At 53.0% G+C, this 6,628-nt stretch overlaps 1 long non-coding RNA gene across 1 annotated transcript; it reads right to left on the minus strand.

The window, feature by feature from the left end:
* Positions 1-1,900: 1,900 nt before the first annotated feature.
* On the minus strand, positions 1,901-6,383 carry LOC117093356. The gene is made up of 3 exons (XR_004441111.1): positions 6,201-6,383; positions 3,236-3,238; positions 1,901-1,932 (listed from the first exon to the last, which is right to left on the minus strand). It is a non-coding gene; the product is annotated as an uncharacterized LOC117093356 (long non-coding RNA).
* Between the last annotated feature and the right edge of the window lie 245 nt (positions 6,384-6,628).

A 6,628-nucleotide genomic window follows, 5' to 3' on the forward strand; every position in this document is an offset into this window, starting at 1 on the left:
CCTGTGGGGTCACAGCAGCACCTGCCTGGAGAGCTGGTAAGGGATTACATGCATTAATGCATGCAAATTGCTTTTCCTAGACAGGGCGAGTTCTCAGAATTATGTTTTTGGCAAGATGTGAATATTATAATCATGCCTGTTTGGAGGGCAGGTACGGAGGCTGAGAGAGGTGAGGCCCATAGACGAGTAGCAGAACTGTAGCCCTGTCTTCCACCCGAGGCCCAGGTCTTCTACCTGGATCTCTTTTTCTGAACTCACTACCCTTGGGAGGAGCAAACTCCAGCTCCTCCTGGGATCCTTTCCAGGAAATGAATTCAGGAGGATGGCAGTCTGGGTTTGCTCTTGGCCGTTCTGGAGCCTGGGAGGTGCTGAGTCCTGCTCCCTTCCACTGCAATGCTCCATTGTACGGCATCTCCCGGCTGGCCCACCGCACACCCAGAGTGCCCGAGGGGCTGATCTCCAGGCACACAGGAGGTCTGGGATCCAGGACACTCTGGGGCTACCCGCCCCACATATCACTGAGTAGGCTCCAAGCAGCCACTGTGGCTACTCCCAGAAAAATGAAAACCAAAGGGCAGGGCTCAGGGAGCCACCCAGAGAGGCCCACGTTCTTCTTCTTCTTTCTTTCTTTCTTTTTTTTCAGACGTAGTCTTGCCCTGTCGCCCAGGCTGGAGTGCAGGGGTGCAGTCTCCGCTTACTGCAACCTCTGCCTCCCGGGTTCAAGCGATTCTTCTACCTCAACCTCCTGAGTAGCTGGGATTATAGGCGCACGCCACTATGCCCAGCTAATTTTTGTATTTTAGTAGAGACGGGGTTTCACCGTGTTGGCCAGGCTGGTCTCGAATTCCTAACCTCAGGTGATCCACCTGCCTTGGTCTCCCAAAATGTTGGGATTACAGGTGTGAGCCAACACGCCTAGCTGCTTCTTTTTTACATTTTATTTATTTATTTTAAAAAGAAAAAGGTTTTAATCTGTCTTGGTCAGCACGCCTCTAAGAACTCTGACTTCTTTCTTTCTTTTTTTTCTTTTTTGAGACAGGGTCTCACTGTGTTGCCCAGGCTGGAATGCAATGGCACAATCCTGGTTCACTGCAAGCTCCGCCTCCCAGACTCAAGCAATCCTCCTGCCTCAGCCTCCTGAGTAGCTGGGACCACAGGCACGCACAACCACACCTGGGTAAGTTTTTGTTTCTTGGTAGAGACAAGGTTTCACCATGGTGCTCAGGCTGGCCTCAAACTCCTGAGCTCAAGCGATTTGCATGCCTCGGCCTCCCAAAGTGCAGGGATTACAGGCTTGAGCCACCATGCCCAGCCCAGGTTCTTCCTGTGAGAAGAAAACACTTGGGATATAGACTGCTAGTGGGTTTCACAACAGGAGCACCCAGTGGGAATTCAGAGTCGGGGCCCAGACCAGGAGCTCCCTGGAGGCAGAAGAACCTCTGAACTTAAATAGAATAAATGGCCCTGGAGACCTGAAGTTCTGGGTTTCAGGCACCTTCAAGGTGCTGCCCGTAGGAGGCAGAGAAGCTGTGAGCATAGATAGCATGTTATTACTGCTATCATCGTCACTGTATCCACCCAATACTTAAATGGCACCATGTGCCAGGCCCTGTTCTCAGTACCTTACAAAAAGCCACCCAGCAAGGTTCCCACTTTACAGAGGAACTAAACAAATGAACTCACTTTCCTCCCCTGGCAAACTCCTACTCATCCTTCAAAACCTTGCTAGCACATCCCTGTCCTAATTGCCTGGCAAAGTTTATTGTTCCCTCCTCTGCATTGCTTGAGACCCCTTCTCCCGTGTTTCCTGGTCTGTGCCCCGCACTGGACTCCTTGCTCAGAATCCTGGTTCTCCGAGTCTGAATCTTATTTTTTACTTATTTATGTTTTATATATGTAGTTTTGAGACGGAGTCTCACTCTGTGGCCTAGGCTGGAGTGCAGTGGTGCTATCTCAGCTCACTGCAACCTCTGCCTCCTGGGTTCAAGCGATTCTCCTGCCTCAGCCTCCCAAGTAGCTGGGATCACAGGCACACGCCACCAGGCCCGGCTGTTTTGAATTTTTAGGAGAGACAGGGTTTTGCCATGTTGGTCAGGCTGGTCTTGAACTCCCAGCCTCAGGTGATCCGCCCTCCTCGGCCTCCCAAAGTGCTGGGATTACAGGCATGAGCCACCGCGCCTGACCCTGAGTCTGAATCTTGATGTCCCCATGTATCCAGCACGGGCAAAAGGGTCATGAGATATTTGCCAAATGGGACAATGGAGACTGTGGGTCTGCAGCAGCACCGGTATGCCCCACCCTGACAGCACCTCTCGGACTTGGGGGCTAGGCCCTGAAAGGGAAAGGCACTTGCTGGCTCCTAAGTGGCCGGGACGTCCTCAAGGGCTGTCCTCCGAAGCAGTGTCTGGGCTGAGCTACTGCCTCAGCCTCAGGGCTTCCCTCGGGGGAAATGGCATCCCCAGCTCATCCTTCCAGCAAGCTAGGGGTGGGGTTGCTCGGAAGGGCCCCCTGCGTCCAGGGACGGCTGCAGGAGACCCAGGAGGAGAAGCCGCTGGGCCAGAAGGAGGGATTTCTCCAGAAGGTGTAGACATTCCTAGGGATGCTTATCTTTCTCTCTTTCCCATAAGCAAATTTTATTAGATTAAGACCTTGGGGCCAGGTGCGGTGGCTCACACCTGTAATCCCAGCACTTCAGGAGGCTAAGGCAGGCGGATTGCTTGAGGTCAGGAGTCTGAGACCAGCCTGGCCAACATGGCAAAACCCCATCTCTACTAATAGTACAAACACTAACCGGGCGTGGTGGTGGGCGCCTGTAATTCCAGCTACTCAGGAGGATGAGGCACGAGAATCACTTGAACCCAGGAGGCAGAGTTTGCGGTGAGCCGAGATTGCACCACTGCACTCCAGCCTGGGCGACAGAGTGAAATTATGTCCAAAAAAAAAAAAAAAAACCCTTGGGGAGTGTGGGCTTTGAAGCCTCCCAAGGCATTGCCCCACACACAGACCTCGTTTGATCTTCCCAACACCACAGGCTTGGCTGGAAGGTGTCATTATTCCCCATTATTCCCACTTGAAGGCAGAGGAAATTGAGGCTTCCTAAGGTGGTGACTAGTCCAGGGTCCTGGGATCAGCGGCGGCTGGTGTTCTGAGTCCAAACCCCAGACCACCTGGGTCCTGGCCTGCACTTCTGTGTACTCCCGCAGCCTTCACCCCTGCAGCAGGCCAGCCCGGGAACTTGCTAAGTTCCACCACCATTTCTGGGCTCTTGGGAGAGGGTGTCCTGTTCATGATCTCCTCTCTTTCTGATTCTCAGAAGGATTCAGAGGCAAAAAGAGGGAGCAGGGGCTGGGGCTGGGTGGTGCAGAAAGAGTTCCTTAGGGCTGCCAAAAACACAGGCTGGAGGGGTCTGCTTTTGTCCCAAAGGGAGGCAGGGTGCTCGAGGCTGGCTGCACGCCCCGTACACCCTGCACTGCAGCCACCAGTCCGCTGCTCAGATCGGGGCCCTCCGAGGTGTCTCCTGCGAGGGAGAGCCAAATTTGAGTGCATAAGCAGAGGATGTTTTCCTTCCCAGTGGACAAAACATTTCTGGCGCTTTCGGGAGGGGACTGAACACTCTGTCCACTTTGGCGCTTGCAGGATTCCTGGACAGACACAAGTGTGTTTCACATGCAACAAGATTAATTACACAACCTCCTCCGTCCCGGGCCTTGCCCGCCCCACCTCCCGCCCCACCCGCTTCCCTGGTTACCCGCCTTGCTCCCGAGCAAACCTTCTGAGACGTCCATTCCAAGTGGCCTCAGGAAGTGAACACTGAGTCATGTGCCTCTTGCCACAGGTCTCCCCAGAGTGGGGAGGGGCTGAGAAACACCCTCTGACTCCAAGTGAACTCCCGTAGTCTCGCTCGGAGAAATCCCACCGACCCTGACAGGGTGGGTCTGGCCTGGACACAGTGGCCTCCATCCACAGGTTGGTTCCACTGGTGCCCTGCCTGGAGCTTCCCTGGTTCACTGGGATTTCCAGAGGATTGGGATCCTTCCAGAAGTCCCTAGCTGAACTGGGGTCCCAGCCCTGGTCCCCTGTGACCTTCCATGGTCCAATTAAAGAGGCTGGCATCAGCCAAAGTGAAATGAGTGGGAGGAACCGGGATGGAAGAACAGGAACTGCCAGTCCGTGCCACACCTCCCAGACCATGCTCAAGGGGTTGGGGACAGTCCTGCTGTGGAGGATCTGCTCCAACGGGTGCCTCATTGAAAGCTGTTTGTGAAATTTCTGCCTCTCCCAGAGAATCCTGCAGTGAGCTCAGACAGAACATTCCAGAGCATTCTTAGGGTGCCTGAAGGATGTACTGAAATTGGGGTCCCAACACCACCCCAGGAAGGTGGGATGCTTCAGAAACCAGGCACCCACCCCCAGTGCACTCGAGGTAGAACAGACTCGGGCTGAGCAGGAGGGATCAGGCTGCTGAGCAAAGGCCTGTGGGCCAGTGCCAGGACCCTGAACCCGCCGGGGCAAGCTGAACTCTGGCGGGAGGCAGGCTGCTAACCAGTAAGCAAGTTGTAAAAACCCATTTCAGACACAACATCTGGCAGCTGCTTCAAATAGTTCTCTGTCTGAAGTTGGAGTCACTCACAGCCCTCCTGTAAATCAAACCATGTGCACAGAGGAGCCCTGGGCCGATCCGAGGCACCCTGGCTTGGCTGGGCCCCCGCCGAGCCCCCAGTCTCCCTGGCTCTTTAAATAGCCTGGGGCTCACATTCCATTTCCTTGTACGATGAATTCAGAGCAGGCCTGGCTGCAGAAGCTGCAGGGATGCAAGCTTCATCTGTCTATCTCAGTGAAAGACGGGGTGGGGGGAGGCGATGGTTGGCACTTGGGGCATGATGTCTTGAGCTTAGCCCCTATTTCCAGTGACTCCTGGGCAATGTCCACCCTTCACAGGGCCCAGAACCCACTCATTGTAGCCTGTCAAGGAGAGATCAAGAGAGAGTCCAAGTCCTCTGTCGAACAAGTTTCTGGTCCGAGCCTGGTCCTGTGGCTTCTAAACAAGCCCTTGGTACTCATCTCTTAGAACATCGACCAATTAATTCTAGAGCAAATCTGGTCTCAGGAGACTGGCTGCAAGAGGCCAGGGCAGGAGGCAGATGGCATGTCACGAATAAGGATGGGAGTCATTGCCTGTTGGGCAGCACCCACCATCGGCCTTGTGCTGGGCATGGTTTCATCAGTCTTCATGGCCACTCCAGGAGCGGGTACTATTATGCACTCTGCTCTGAAGGTGTGTGTGGAGGGATGCATGGTGGCTCCCCAAGTCAGTGGCGTGAGGTTAAGAAGAATTTACTGGGGCCGGGTGCGGTGGCTCACGCCTGTAATCCCAGCACTTCGGGAGGCTGAGGCGGGTGGATCATGAGTTCAGGAGATTGAGACCATCCTGGCTAACACAGTGAAACCCCATCTCTACTAAAAAATACAAAAAATTAGCCAGGTGTGGTGGCGGCACCTGTAGTCACAGCGACTTGGGAGGCTGAGGCAGGAGAATGGTGTGAACCTGGGAGGCGGAGCTTGCAGTGAGCCAAGATAGCACCGCTGCAATCTAGCCTGGGCGAAAAAGTGAGACTCTGTCTCAAAAAAAAAAAAAAAAAAAAAAAAAAAAGAAGAATTTACCAAGACAATTGTAGGTAAAGAAAGGCAAATTTATTAGAGAAAATATGGCAATATGTTGCAAGGGTGCAATGGGCAGATCAGCAAGAGAGGAGTTGATTGCAGTGAGACAAAGGCTTGCTGGGATTTTACAGGATGGTGCTTGTGCCATGTGCTGAAGACGGCTTTGTGTAGTACTTAAATGCCAAGGTTGCAGTGAGCTAACCTGTATTTTCCTATCAATTGAGGGTCTGGTGATAGCTAGGCACAGGAAGATTGAGAGTTATTTGCGCAGGAGGGCGCTCTGTCCTGGACCATGAAGAAAGACAGATTTACAGCTTATCTGCTTTCTCATTTTGCTTCCCCTTGGTCCCGCCAGCCTGACTCCTTTTCCCGAATTAGGACCCCACAGGTATATCTTGTCCTAATCCTGAAAACTGTGAAGGTGACCTTATTTGGAGAAAGGGTTTTAGCAGATGTCATTGATTTAAGGATCTTGAGATGAGATCATCCCAGATTATCTGGGTGGGTCCTAAATGCAGTGACAAGTGTTCTTACAAGACAGACAGAGGCACAGAGGGGCCATGAGAAGATAGAGGCAGAGATTGGAGCCATGCAGCCACAAGCCACAAGCCATACAGTCTAAAGCCGCCAGAAACTGGAAGAGGCCAGGACGGATCTTCTTTTTTCTTTTTAAATCACGTTTATTATTATTATTTTGAGACACAATCTCACTCTGTTGCCTAGGTTGAGGTGCACTGGCACAATCTCAGCTCACTGAAACCTCTGCCTCCCAGGTTCAAGTGATTCTTGTGCCTCAGCCTCCCGAGTGGCTGGGATTACACCAGTGTGTGCGCGCACACCACCACATCCAGCTAATTTTTTGTATTTTCAGTTAAGTTTTTGTATTTTTAATAGAGACGGGGTTTTGCCGTGTTGGCCAGGCTGGTCTCGAGCTCCAGGCCTCAAGTGGTCCACCCAGCTCGGCCTC

This window comes from Trachypithecus francoisi, unplaced genomic scaffold, assembly GCF_009764315.1.
Source record: "Trachypithecus francoisi isolate TF-2019V2 unplaced genomic scaffold, Tfra_2.0 Lachesis_group12, whole genome shotgun sequence".
NCBI classification, from domain to species: Eukaryota; Metazoa; Chordata; class Mammalia; order Primates; family Cercopithecidae; genus Trachypithecus; species Trachypithecus francoisi.